The sequence below is a fragment of the Artibeus jamaicensis genome, unplaced genomic scaffold, assembly GCF_021234435.1.
Source record: "Artibeus jamaicensis isolate MK-2021 breed Jamaican fruit bat unplaced genomic scaffold, CSHL_Jam_final scaffold_612, whole genome shotgun sequence".
Taxonomy (NCBI): domain Eukaryota; kingdom Metazoa; phylum Chordata; class Mammalia; order Chiroptera; family Phyllostomidae; genus Artibeus; species Artibeus jamaicensis.
Genome location: NW_026522049.1, coordinates 8,613,279 through 8,627,524, shown reverse-complemented (window position 1 = coordinate 8,627,524; position 14,246 = coordinate 8,613,279). Strand labels below are relative to the sequence as shown.

General features: G+C 40.9%; 1 long non-coding RNA gene across 1 annotated transcript; it reads left to right on the top strand.

Annotated features, from left to right (window-relative positions):
• The first annotated feature begins 205 nt into the window (after window positions 1–205).
• Window positions 206–13,502, top strand: LOC119049766 (uncharacterized). Its single transcript, XR_008390417.1, has 6 exons — window positions 206–362; window positions 665–773; window positions 9,670–9,780; window positions 10,474–10,638; window positions 11,923–12,093; window positions 12,724–13,502. It is a non-coding gene; the product is annotated as an uncharacterized LOC119049766 (long non-coding RNA).
• The last annotated feature ends 744 nt before the right edge of the window (window positions 13,503–14,246 follow it).

Genomic DNA, 14,246 nt, shown 5'->3' with positions numbered 1-14,246 from the left:
GGTGCTGAATAGGATGGTGTCAGTGGGAGGGTGAGGAGGGGGGAACTTGGAATCTGAAAAGAATTCTTTTTCTTAAAAAAAAAAAAATAAAGAGAACTTGAAGGTCAGGGTCCAGCTGCTGAGCAAGAGCAGCACATAGTAAAACGCTGGACAGGCCTCAATAAAGGCCACTGGAAACACCCAGACACACATCTCGCCAAAGTCGCTTGCTCCGAGGAACCAGTGTATGAACATGTCTCTCTATAGGCACTGAGCTATTTTTTCCCTTTAGGCTGCCTTAGAGGTTGATGAAAATATAGGAACACCAAGAACATCTGTAGAAATTACAGCTTTAATGAAACAGACAAAACAAGCCAGCAAAGGTAGGAGAAAAGAAGAACTTCTAATGATTATGGTTTCATTCTAATAGATTATAATTATTATGATTGGGGTGAGCCAGTTTCTGACTGACAGTCCATTTTCCCCCATTTAAGCTTTCATTTCAAAGGAGGGAGGGGGAGAAGGGACAAAAAAAAACCACAACCCGCAGCTACTAATTACGCTCATGGGTTCGCTGCTTAACTCCATATAAGGCCTTTAATCAAATACAGTAAAGAGATAAAACCTTTCGATGGGAGTCATCACACAGAATCACACTTTCCCTCATCCTGTCCTTTTTATTCAGGTTTGAAAAGTTACCAGTGTGATTTGGAATCACTGGAGCACTGCCGTTCTGGGATAAAAAGCGAAGCTGTAAAGAACTTGTGGGTGGTCGGATGGATTATTACTACAAGGTTGGAAAGTTTACAACAGATCGACCCGATCAGATACGTGTCCCTTCTCTGTTCTCAGTACTGCTGATTGCTTTTATGTTTTTATGCAAATGTGTATTTTTTTCCCTGAGGTAGGCTGACTGTTCAACTTTGGTTTGCTCAGATGATGTTCGCTCGCACTCCCAGAAGTTTTTAGAGGGACAGAGGGAATAAGAGACAGAGTGATAGAGGACAAAGACAGAGCACAGTGTGTCCACGGGGCTTAAAAATAACATTCCTTCCTGTGACATAGCTGTTTTCTCTCTACAGAGATGTGTCTGCAAAAAGGAATCGCAAAAATCGAAATCGTAGATTGTTTATATCCATGTATTCATTTTGACTTGCATTTTAAGGTATTTTTGGAAAACCTTCTCCCATGCCAGGTCAATATTCGGGCTGGGAACGTGCTCCGTGAGAGGTTTTGCCTCTGTGTAGTTTGGGCAAATGAACAATAATGAATTAGTCGACTATGATGGTGTCAAATTATAAAACTTCCAAATAAACAAAGGAGTTTCTTCCTCTGGACTTTGGCTCCAGGCTGTTCAGTCCAGAGTAGGAACATGACCTTACAATTATAAATGTTAACATAGATTCTTAAAGGCTCTTTTCGTAGAAATGCAATTTTATTGGGTATTTGTAATGAACCCAAAAGGATCGTACAAATTGCAAAGTGTTTAATTTCAATGAAAAACTATGCAGACATTAATAATAATGTGTAAGAAGCGAAATTACCTCACCAGCTTACATAACAACCTTCTCTATACATCCACATTTTATCAAAGTCACTGATACCAAAGCCTTTTTTTTTTCTTTTTGCATTTTGTAGTAAGAGAACCCCTGCAGGATTTCACTGAGGCATAGAGCAGCATAAATTTTAATCAGGACTGTGGTGGTGTCCTTAACAACACATACACAGAATTGGATGAGTTTCTTCATCTCCCAAGTTGCCATTAGCCTCGTGACACCCTATTGTGCAGCTGAGAGAGGTACAGTCACCCAGGGGATTATTCAGAATGTGAGATTGTAAACGTGTCCCCAAGATGTCTTTAGAGGAAGTGCAGCTCCCCTCGCGGGGTGTCCCAGGCTGCGATGTTAAAGGCGGGATTGGTGGCGTGCTGGGTTTAATGCAGCTCTTACCAGCAACCCACCCAGACTGGGAGCCCGGCAGAATGAAGTCAGCGGAGGTGTGAGGGCTGCTTTCTGAAGTTGTTTCCAGTTAATAATTAATGGACATCTCTCCTTGATGGCTCTTTTATATTTAGATGCAGCTGCCTGAATGTCAGCCACAAAGGAAACTTGATTTTGCTTGTCATGAATTGTGACTTAGGTTGGTCAGGGTTATTGGGTGCTCGAGCATCGAAGCCTTCCTCCTTGGGCCTCAGTGGAACATGAGGAGGAAACCTTTGACTAACAGAACTGTTGTTAATTTTCAGGGCTTGCTGATTGAGTTTCCTTTTCTAATAGAGTCTCGTCATTCTAAGCAGTTTTCAAATCTTTCCGGTGGGCTGGCTCCAAGTTCAGTGGTTGACGGACTATTCTTGTGTCATATAGTAATTCATTCTGAGTTCCTTGAGCATATCACTATTTTGATATTCTCTCCCAGGCTATTTTGTTAAGGCAATAGGAAGAATCATTACGTAATTGCCCACAATAAGCAAATCCTAATTATCTTTTCTAAACGTGAGTTCTGCCAAGTAATATGCAACTTGACCAAATTGATATGGCAGACATCAAATGGTAGAAAAAAAATTAAACTTTGAAATGTATCCAGCCTTGAAGATATTCAAATAAGCTATTGCCATAGGAGATCTATTATCCGCCAGGATTTTGATTTGCACCAAATTCAGTCTGTCTCAAAGATCTCAGTACGGCCTTGGAAACAAAACAGCACATTTTATGTTTATACTGTGTGAATTGGATATACTTTGGTGCAGGCAGACTTAAAGTCACTTCAAATGTCATTTTTATGCCAAAACAATTCCTGTTGACTGATTTCCAATTTCTAATTATATGAATAATTATTTCTGAATCTCTCAGCTCCCCTAACTAGCTTCTATTTTCAAAACTGCAATTGAAACTTCCATCAGTTAATATACTGTCTTGCTTCAACAGCTGACTTCACATCTGCTGGTCGCATTTACTGTCCCCGAGCAAATGATTTTATTTAAAAGACATCTTGTAAATTAGAGAGAAGCACAGACTCTACAATTTCCCCTTTTTCACTAGCAAAAGGGTTTCCTTTCCCTAAAGAAATGTTTTTATACCTGAGGAAAATTATTTGCCTTCCTCACTTTCTGTAACAAGATCAGGGAATTGAAAATTTGATTTTCAGAAAAAAAATCATATAAAAATCAATTCTATTTGGTCCAGGATATTTCTTACTATTCCAACTGTTGATATTTCATTAGCTCACCAAGACAGCAAAGGTCTTTAATACTTGTTGGTATTGGTGCGGAATTGTTCTGTGTTCTGTGATGGCATCTAACTTAGATAATAAAAGCTTTTAGTCCCTAATTCTCTATTTGGTACAGAAAGGAGAACTCCGTGTTTTGTTTTTCAACACTATTTCTCTTAGCTGTTTTTTTTTCTCTCTTTTTTGCTTATAAGCATTTAAAAGTCTTTTTCTTAGCCCCTTCTAATAGCTTACAGATGTCATCCTTTCAGAAAGAAAGAAAGAAAGAAAGAAAGAAAGAAAGAAAGAAAGAAAGAAAGAAAGAAAGAAAGAAAGAAAGAAAGAAAGAAAGAAAGAAGCTTTCTCATCATCTTGCATGCCATTGCTATCCCTGAGCTCTTGTAATTGATAAGAGTGTCTCTAGCTTGGTTCTGTGTCAGGTGTCGTACCGAAAGCTACAGACACATGGGGGTCATCGTATATTTGTTCCTGCCTCTACCTGTTCTCACTGAGAAGGTTACAGGGGAAAAAAATCACTACTGTCTTCCCAGATACGAGATTACTTCTTGGGTTGGACTTGCCAATCAGTTTGAATGATATGTCAAAAAGATGGGGAGGTAGGAAGCGTGCTTAGGAACGGCTTCCAAACCCAAATGCTGAAAGGTATCAGGCACAAAAAGTGCACAGAAAATATGTAAAGAATGCTTTTCATCAGCACAATCAATAACACCATTTAAAGAAAAACACTCCATCTAAAAAAGTGAAAGCAAAAGTTATAGATTTTGGGGGAGTGGAATTGTTGTGTTTGCACAATCCGGCGATGACATCAATCTTAGAGTTAGCATGGAAATGCTTTTTAACACTTGTTGCAAACATTTACTTTTGATAACATCTGACAACCACACATGAAAAGATCCAGTTTTGTCCTCCAAGGGAGTAATTACAAGATCAATATTGCGCAAATGATCCCGGGCCAGTTTTAGGACTGGTTTTGTGTTTCCAGTATTACAGATTTTCCAATGTGTGGAAAGGTAGGAAAAGGGACTCCAGCATAATTTGGGGTGATTTTTATCATCCCTGATTTAATTCTGTAGTAGTTCTTTTAGTTACAAAAAATTGCCCATTTCATTGTTTTTGTCAAGATAGGTAATTTATTTCCTCAGTTTCTGGATTGTTATGCATTTCCTGAGGAAAAAATTATTTAGAAGCCTTGTCTGACATTCGGAATCATTCAGAGAAAAAAGGCACACACTTTACAATCTGCATGTTTTTAAAAGAGATCATGCAGATATTTAAGGAACAAAATAACAAAAGCACTACCAGGATTTTATAATTTTTAGGTCTTGAGAAAGCTCACCATAACTTTGAATATTATTCTTGCTGTTGATTATAATAACTGCCTAGAAGGTGTAGGCAGGCGTCTTTAAAGCACACTACCTCTAAATTCCAATCTGCACCTTACTATATTAAACCATAAACACACTTTCAAAGGCACAGCACCCAAACTGAGAATACGCACCTCATGAAAAATGCAAGGCTCAACCAACTCATCCATTAGCTTTAAACTATGGCAAGATTAAATATTGTTTGCCTTCAATTGATTTTAAATATTCCTGCTGGTTTTAACTGAACCCTTTGCTTTGCACTTTGGTTCGTTACCCTTTGCTCAAAAGAAATCCACTGCAGGAATATTAGAAAATGGGAAGGAGAAAATGCATCCTTGTCCCGAAGTAATAGATATTGTTTCAGAAGGTTTGTCCTTGAGTTTAAAATAAAAGACATGTTAATCGGTGCCCTATTCAAGACTAACTCTCCTACACTAAGAAGCTTGTTTTTATTTGATGAAAACTATTAATGCTAAAACAAAAATTGTTTTGAATTTATTTATAAGGGATACCCACCTACCTCTTTGGTTAAAATCAGTGATCCATTAAGGCTTTCTAGTTTTTTTCCAAGCTCCCAGCATACTGAGTATTTAAGTATGAATAAAAGTGTACGTGGGGGGTAGGGTTAGCTAAATAAAAGATGGCTTGATATCTTGGGGCTCTTTGAAGAGTTTTATAGGCTTAGAGTTCACAGTTTGAATGAAGGACATTTTTTAAAACTTCTACACAGAGAAGTTTGTTAACCCGCATTTCAATTATTGAATAATTAATTAATTATACTAATTACCTTAGGAAGAAATTTCTACACTGTGAATCACCTAAGCTTAAATTGCACGTTGAGAGATAGACTGGAGATTGAAGTAGTTAAAATTGTTTTTATTTTCAGCCTAAAAAGTTCACTTTACAGGAAGAATATTTTGTTCCAGAATATTAACTTAGTATTTGTTAATGTGCTTACATTTAAAACTGTCAGAATGTTTTATGCAAAAAGACCAGATAGTTACAGGTTGCGATGTTTTTGCTTTGAGGATTGATAAATATTGACATCCATAAATTGTTATGAGGAGACCTGCCTCTTATACGCCAAGAGATTAAGAAAGACAGCAAAGTCAATGGCAAAAATGCCACTTTATTTTTGCACACTTTTGCCTTGGACTAAAATATTTCAGTATAATTAACATGCACCAAAAAGTTCTCTAAACTGAAGACAGGAAAAAAGTCTCCCGCTTTCCTGAATATTCACTACTTATTTTTAAAAGGCCTATTCTTCATGTACCTGCGAATGCTTAAGTCCTTGAAGCATGAAACGAATAAGATGAATCGAATCCTGCAGACTTCCATGAAATACTCTGATGAATGAAAACAAACAGCACGCTTCTGCCAATATTGACGCAGACTGAGGAGAAAAAGAAAATTTGCTTCTCCTTTGGCTCCGAGTTTTCTCTCTCCTAACAAAACTCTGTCACAGTGTGATTGTGTAAGAAGAGCCAAGATTAAGATGTCAAACTTTTCGGTGCTTTCTTTCCCTTTTTGTTCTACCCTAGGAGAGACCCACATGCGTTATTTGTTAACCACGACACTAATGTAGAATTTTCACAGAAGGATACCTTTGGTGTAACTTCCCATCTCTTTGAACTATCACTGGTGCATGTGTTTTGTACAAAAAAATCTAGAATCTGAAAATTAGGCCAATAGAGGGGACGCAGAGAAACTTGAATTGCTTTGCTAGATTTTTCTCACTTACTATCAACTATGGATACTGAAATAGTAATGTTGAATGATAATTTTGTATTATAGACACGTTTTAAAAATTCTAAGTGATTTTAAAAATCCTAAATTATAAAATCAAACCTGTAAATCATTACTTTCTCTGCAATTCCTGATATTGCCTTTTAAAATTGCTGCTACAGAAGGGGGGAATGGGACAACTGTAAGAACATAATCAATAAAATATATTTAAAAAATAAAATAAAATCATTGCTGCAATATTAAATATATTGAAGCAAAACATTTCTAAGATATTGCAAGTTCCTTCTCCAGTCTTACTGCCCTTGAGATAAAAACTGTCAGTTAATTTTACTACATAGAATTAGAATTAAGAAAGAGACTTTTGAATAAATTATGATAGAATGAAAAACATATATTACCACTGAAAATACTTCTAATTTTGATAGTCCTTGTAGGCACCTGCCTGAGTTTAGTTTTATTTTTATTGTAGTACAAGCCACAATCAAACAGAGAAAATCAGATGTGTCTAAAATTCATCCTCTTTGAATATCAAAATACTGGCAATGCTATATTATACTCTATTAAAATAAATTATACTATATTAAAATAAATAAGCAATATTTCTAAACTCTCAACATTATAATATATACTATTAAAATAAAGCTTAAATGTCTAATCAATTGCTTTGATTCAATTAATTTCAGTAAAATTATTTCAATGACTCACAAGAACTTAGATTTTTAATATTAAACAAAACATGCTGGACTGTTTCATTTTGGTAGGCAAGTTGAAGAAAGTGTATTTCTAAAAAATAAATCTAAATAAATATTAGTGTGTCATAATTTAACTTAGTTATTGATTTTAAAAAATACTATTCAACACACGGCATTGAGAGTAGACAAAACCGAAGAAGGTCTCTTTCTGAAGTTGAAATTATTAAGAGAAAGAATAGATGGTTTATATCAAAATATTATTTATTAGACTTTGAAATTTTTTTAATTTTTAAATTACAGTTGACATGCAGTATTACTTAGTTTCAGAGGTACAACCCCAAGATTAGACATTGATATGACTGATATAAAGTGATCCCCCTGATTCCAGTACCCACCTGGCACCATACAGCGCTATTACAATATTATTGACTCTGGTCCCTAAACTGTCCTTTGCATCCCCATGACTAGTCTGTAACTGCCAATTGCACTTCTTAATCCCGTCACCTTTCTCGCCCAGCCCCCAGCTCCTCTCGCACCGGGCAACTCTGCAAACCTGCTCTTTGCCCGTGACCCTGCTTCTCTTCTGCTAAAATAAGCAAACTAGTTTTGAGATTCCACATAGAACTGAAATCATCCGGTATCGGTCCTTCCCTGCCTGACCTGTGTCACTCACCATGTATACTATTCTTTCCATGTTTAATTTAAAAACTTGAAAAAATGCTGTTGAAATCCTTTGAAGTAAATAAAACTGTTTTGATATTAAATGATAAAAAAAAGCTTACTTATGCCACAGGTTCAAATGCAAACTGCAATCAAAGTGCCTCATATTGTAAAAAACTTAAGACACGGACGGCCTACTATAATTTGAAGAAAAATTAAAATATGTACATATATATTTTAGTCTTACTTTTGAATTATTTGGATGCAAATTATATTGTCAACTATAAAACTACATCTTTAAATCTTTTAACTAGTTAACTCAATATTGACATGAGCCTACTACTGTATTGAAATTTGTAACTCTTTTTCTTCACTTTGGTGGCCTGTGCTACACTGCAATTTACTTATAAAGCTTTGGAAATCTTGACAAACTCTAACCAGCACCAGCCACAGATGAAAAATATTGACCAGTATTTTGTTTATAGCAGCTGAAGAAGAGGGTGTCCGCATCCATTGTTTCACTGTCATTCATATTGGTTTTACTTTAATATTTTTATTATACATGCACATTTCACCGCAGCCTGAGATCATTAAAATAGCCCTTTACACTCTAACTGCTAAGCATTATCAGACATGTAAATTATGATTCATGAACATTTTTACACTGGTCAAAAAGTAACATAAATTTTAACCAAAAATTACTGCCTCATTTATTCGCAAAGTCTCTAGTGAAATAAAAATATGTTGTTAATTAAAACCCATTTTCTTGACTTTTTCTCACATTGGAAACTTTTGATGGTCAAGCATCTTATGTTATTATAATCAGGAACAGATTGTATAGGGATGAATGAGAAAATTCTACAAATAAAAAAAAATAGACTCTTCCCAAAATATAAAAGGCACTTAAATGCACAGGAAGCTTTCTGAGATGCCAACAGATACTATTGGGTTATCACATCGTTAAAAATATTTACGAATGTGCTTTTTAAAATGCTCAGGGTTTTTTTTGTGTGTGTGCATCCAACCTATATATGTGTTCATATGCATCTGTGTGTTTCTATTTATATAGTTATATGCTATATATTTAATAGGACATATATTTACAATAGGAAGTGTTCAAATCTGTAGCTGTCACCGTGTAAAAATGTTCTATGGCAAACACAGTTAACGGTGGGTGAAATCGATTCTTTCAGACACTTTGTTGAGTAGCAGGCTCTTGTACCTTCCCCTGGAACACATGGTGAATGGCTAGGTTTACAAAGTAAAACTCTGAATTGGACACATATCATGACTTGAGCGAAGGACTTTTCTGATTAATTTCGTTGACTGATTCGGACCCCGTTACACTGAAAGAAAAGTTGCTGTTTTCAAAGTACGGAATTGAGGATTATCATTGTTTTGATGAGGGTAGTGCCATCCGAACGTTGAATTAAGTCGAGCTCTAGTCTGAAAGGAATATACTGTATTCCCCAGTAGATGTTCTTAATGGGAATCCTGAAAATATTTCATTATTCGTAATTTAATTAAGAAGCCTTGAACAGTTACTTAACGACGGGCCCACGTATATATTCTAGAATATGTTATCAGAAAAACCGTAAGAGAGGGTACACTCTTTTCCCCAAATAAAACACAGGCTTATTAACTTTACATTTTTCCAAATGGAAAAGAGACTGATTAACTTTACAAACACCCAGTTTGTGTGTGTGTGTGTTTTTTTAATGGAAAATAGGCTTATTAAATTCACAAATGCTCATTTTGTGCAAAGCTTGAAACTTTGCAATATCAGTGGCTACATATCATCCATGGAAACTGGCTTCGACCAATATGTTAATTAAACCTTAATTTATAAATATTTATACTGGGTTCATGCTAATAAGAAGTTCAATTATATTGGCCTTACTTATATAAATAATGGATGTGTAAGCCTATCAATGGGTGTACCTCAGGAGTAGGGTGTAACATCAGAAACCGTTTACGGACAAGCCTTGTTTTTGCATTAGGGTCGCCTAGGCGTGGAATCATGGCCTTGGAGGAGGATGGGACCCGCAGCCCTGGTGTTTCCAGCATTAGAGATAATGCCATCAAGTGCCTGGCACCAACCCCGGCCCATGGTAAGCAGTTGCAGAGACAGAAGTTGTTAGCAGTATATGGCCAGAGGGTCCCACCCCCTAAAAGCGCCCGTATGTCATTAGAGCCCAAAGAAGTCCCCGACGCGTGTGCATCTTCAAACTAACCCTCATTTCCACCACACACTTCATTGGGTGTAATATGCACCACCATCTAGGGCTGCCCTTAGCATTAGGAGGAAATTGGCGCGGGGTGAGCGTATTTCCGATGAAACGTATGAGAGAAAGCTTTGGCAGACGACTCCGTAGCGGAAAGCACCGGTTGCGAGGACCCCCAACCCCGTGTCTTACAAGCCACGGCTGCGTTTATTCACGTTGGCCCTACCGAGGAATCGCTCGAAGTCCTTCCACGTCCCCCTGGTTCGTTTCGGGCTTTGCTTCACCCAGACTGGCTCTGCTCGTTCTCGCCCCAAGGAAACGGGAAAGGGGACTCTGGTGGCCATGCAGGCAAAGGGTATTAGGCCGCACCATCCCTTCGGTGCCCTCTCTGATAGAATTGCTCTGAGTGACAGCGCGGGGTGAGGGGGCGGGGCCGGCGCATGATCTGATGAGCTCAATTCAACCCGGGGGCAGCTCCTCTCGGCAGCTAAATTAAAAACCTCCCTGCAATTTTCATCTTAATCACCCCCTCCAAGGCTGTAATTGGGGATGGTCACTTAACTCTTTCTCTCCTTCTAGATTCAAATGCGCGAGGTCCCTCTCCACGGTGCGTTGATTAGATTCTTCCAAGAGGATTCAAACAGCATGGAGCACAGAGCCCGGCGGACACAGTATTTCAGACAGAGGGGGTTTCAGCTGCACCAGAGCCCCCCGATCTAATATATTGTTTCCTTCCTATTGCGAGTAAAAGAATAATGCCATAGGTTTTGACTTTTTCCAATAGTTAGAAGAAAAGCCCATCTTTATGAAATAAGGGATTATTTTGCACTTCTTGGGCCTGTCGTCTGTCAAATGAATCATGCTCTTTATGGAAAAGAACTGTAAAATGTCACTGGGAAATGAGGCTCCATCTAGAGGAAAATCTAATTTTTAAAAGATTCTACACGTAACAGCATCTGATGGTGTTCTAGAAGTACTCCCCAGAACCACAGCAGGGCTATCCGAACGTGAAAAGTGCTTGTTACGTTACTGTCTCTCTCTCTCTCTCTCTTTTTCTCTCTGGTATTTCTTTTTCAACACGGAGGTATAAATTATTAGGAGTCCTAGACAAACTAGGGTGATGATAGAAGATGCCCAGATCCCAGTGCCATCTGGGAGGCGACTGTAAGGGGCGGATGGAAGATGAACTGGGTTTAATAAACACTTACTGAGCTGCCGCACGGGCCCCGGGGGTGCGATCAACAGAGCCCCTCTCTCTGCCTGTAGAGGGTTCACTGTCCCGTAGGAAAGAGAGTGGGCAGTCGGCGGAACAGATCACCCAACCACCCATGGAAGCAGGCAATCAGGGGAATAATACGCACAAGAGGGTCACAGAAGGAGCCCAGAGGAGGGTTGAGAGTGGCGGGCCAGTCCACATCTCACCCGGCAAAGACGCCTCGGAAGTAAACAGTGGCCTCTCTCACCAAGCCGTGCTTTAATTGATACAACTGAGACTTGTAAAGGCGTCCTCGTGCCCAGAAGTGGCGTGGTGTTGAGTCGTGAGGGTGCGTTGTTTTTCTCTGGCTCAGCACCAGTGGCAGGAAGCCTTCTGGTGGCAAGGCCAGAGAGACAGAGAGACAGAGAGAGAGAGAAGTGCTTCCTTGGAAGCGAGAGTCTGGTTCTCTGCCCAGGCAGAACATCGCCTTCTATTAGAGCAGGATCCTATGTCATTTGACAAGCGAGTTGTGAATGGGGAACCTCCATTGACTCTCCTTGTGGGAGAGAAGAGTGAGAACGTCATTCTGCAATTTGGAAGGCAGTCCTCGGTCACACCAGCGTGATGGCCAGCCAGTCCAACTGGAGGGTCAGCACTGTGCTGGGGACTGGCAGAGAGGGTGGCCCCCGTGGCTGGGGGCAGCTCCCCCCCCATTGTTATCTGCACCAACTCCTGACTTAGTGGAACAAAAATGTGACCCTGTACCTGCCCATCGGGCCGACTGTGTGAATGAAAGTCATCAACACTCTTCACTTCTTTCTCTGGTTTTGCAGGCGGAGAACGGAAAGATCCTGAGACATTCATACAAATTCATACTAGGACCTGCAGGGAACTATGTCGGGGTCCCTTAATCTGCTAACTATTAAAGTGGAACAGAAGCAGAGGAGACTGTGGCCTTAGGAGAAGTGACTTGTCCAAATCAGCAGCTCGGGTGACTCCTAACGGTGAGAGCAGACCCCGGGTGGTGGAAACCCTTCTGGCAACACAAAAAAAGACTGTGTTGCCAGTTCTGGGGTTCATCGCCAATACACCACTCATTTAGTTCACTCGGGGCCAGACAGTCTCCCTAGATACAAAAGCAGACCTGCTGTGATTCCAGCCCTCGAAGACCAGGTAGCCTGCTGGGGTGACAGAGAAATAACTGGAAATGACACGGGAGTGCCCAGCAGGGGCCTGAGTGGGCGAAGGACAAGGGCTGTGTGGGTATCACTGGTCACTTCCTGCTTTCCGCTCCCCCCCCCCACTACACGTGGTGCAGGAAGATCCTCAACTGTCCCTCGGGGGCACTAGGAACTCCTTAGCGATGCAGACAGGAGATGAACATGCATTTAGCATTTTGCCAGAAACCCACCGAAGAAGGCTCAGATGCCACCCATCCTGCAATGTGGGAAGGGACCCAAGCCCAGAGGCCGACTGCAGATTTGCCGCCTCTGCAAAACGTGAAAGTACGAGGATGGCTTCAGGCGGACGGCCGATGACGGGGCAAGCTGCGGAGACTTCTGAGAGGCACATGTGTACGCCAGGTACCCACAGCGCACCGTTCCCCTCACCACCTTGTGTCTCTTGTCCTGCAGAACTGGAGAAAATGCAGGACCGCCGTGGAGTGGCCTCACGGAGCACCTTACACAGAGCCCGAGCCCCGAGCAAAACAGCTCTTTGCTCTCCATCCCACCATGAAGCGCACACTTGAGATTATTGATGCCAAGTGCTTTCCTCCGGGAACTGGAAGTGTCCTCCCGCTGAGCAGCGAACGGTGGCACATCCAGAGTGCTCTACGCGAGCAGCATGAGTTTCCTGGGGCTTTGCAGGAGACATATGGATGCGGTGTTGCTTCCTGCACGAGTTGCCAGCCCCCAGTGCCTGGGCCGTTTAGGGTTCGCTTTAGGACGATGCTCTTGCAGGGTGTGGAGGCAAGTTGGTAAGTTGGACAGGACATTATTATCCTGGAGACTGGTCCAGATGAGACACCTCCCTTCCACATCATCGATAACAGGCCACATGTACCCAACTCCCCTTCCTCTCCCAAGCCCATAAGGGGGCCCTGGATATATGGTGCAAGATGCTGTTACCCACAGTGATAGTCCCTGGAAGTGTGCCTTAAGAATTACATGTATAGCCCTGGCTGGTGTGGCTCAGTAGATTCAATGTCAGTGCTGGCCTGTGAACCTAAGGGCGGCTGGTTTGATTCCCAGTCAGGGCACATGCCTGGGTTGCAGGCCAGGTCCCCAGTAGGGGGCGTGCAAGTGCAACCACACATTGATGTTTCTCTCCCTCCCTCTTGCTCTAAAAATAAATAAGTAAAATCTTTTTTTTTAAAAGAAGCCTCATAATAAAGAACCTCGCTTGCATTTTATCTAATATTTGCAACTGATTTTTGCTGACATCCCCACCCCACTAATGGTCCCACCAAAGCCTGGAATAAACTAAAAATTCCATGTCCTGTCTAGCCGTTCACCTGATTGCCGGCCTGTCTCCCTCCTGCTTCCATACAGCAGTGCACACTCTCATATTCTGTGTGAGCTCACATTCACACATTCTCCTTCCAGGATAAGGTCTTAGAAGACTCAGCTCTCCTGGCTGCTGTAGCTCAGTGGATTGAGCACGGGCCTGTGAAGCAAAGAGTCGCTGGTTCGATTCCCAGTCAGGGCACATGCCTGGGTTGCAGGCCAGTTCCCTAGTAGGGGACATATGAGTGGCAACCACACATTGATGTTTCTCTCCCTCTCTTTCTCCTTCCTTTCCCCTCTCTCTAAAAATAAATAAATATAATATTAAAAAAAGAAGACTCAGCTCATCATCCTGACCTGTGGACATTAATTTTTGTCTCGACTTGCTAGACTTTATTTTCTTTAATTTTATTTAGTTATTTTTAGAGAGGAGAAGGGAGGCAGAGAGAGAGAGTGAGAGAAATATCAGTGTGTGGTTGCCTCTCTGGTGCCCTCCCCACTGGGGACCTGGCCTGCAACCCAGCCATGTGCTCTGACTGGGAATTGAACCTGCTACCCTTTGGTTTGCAGCCTGTGCTCAATCCACTGAGCCACACCAGCCGGGGCTTGACCTGCTAGACTTTAGATCCTATTACCTTTGATAAGGTCCA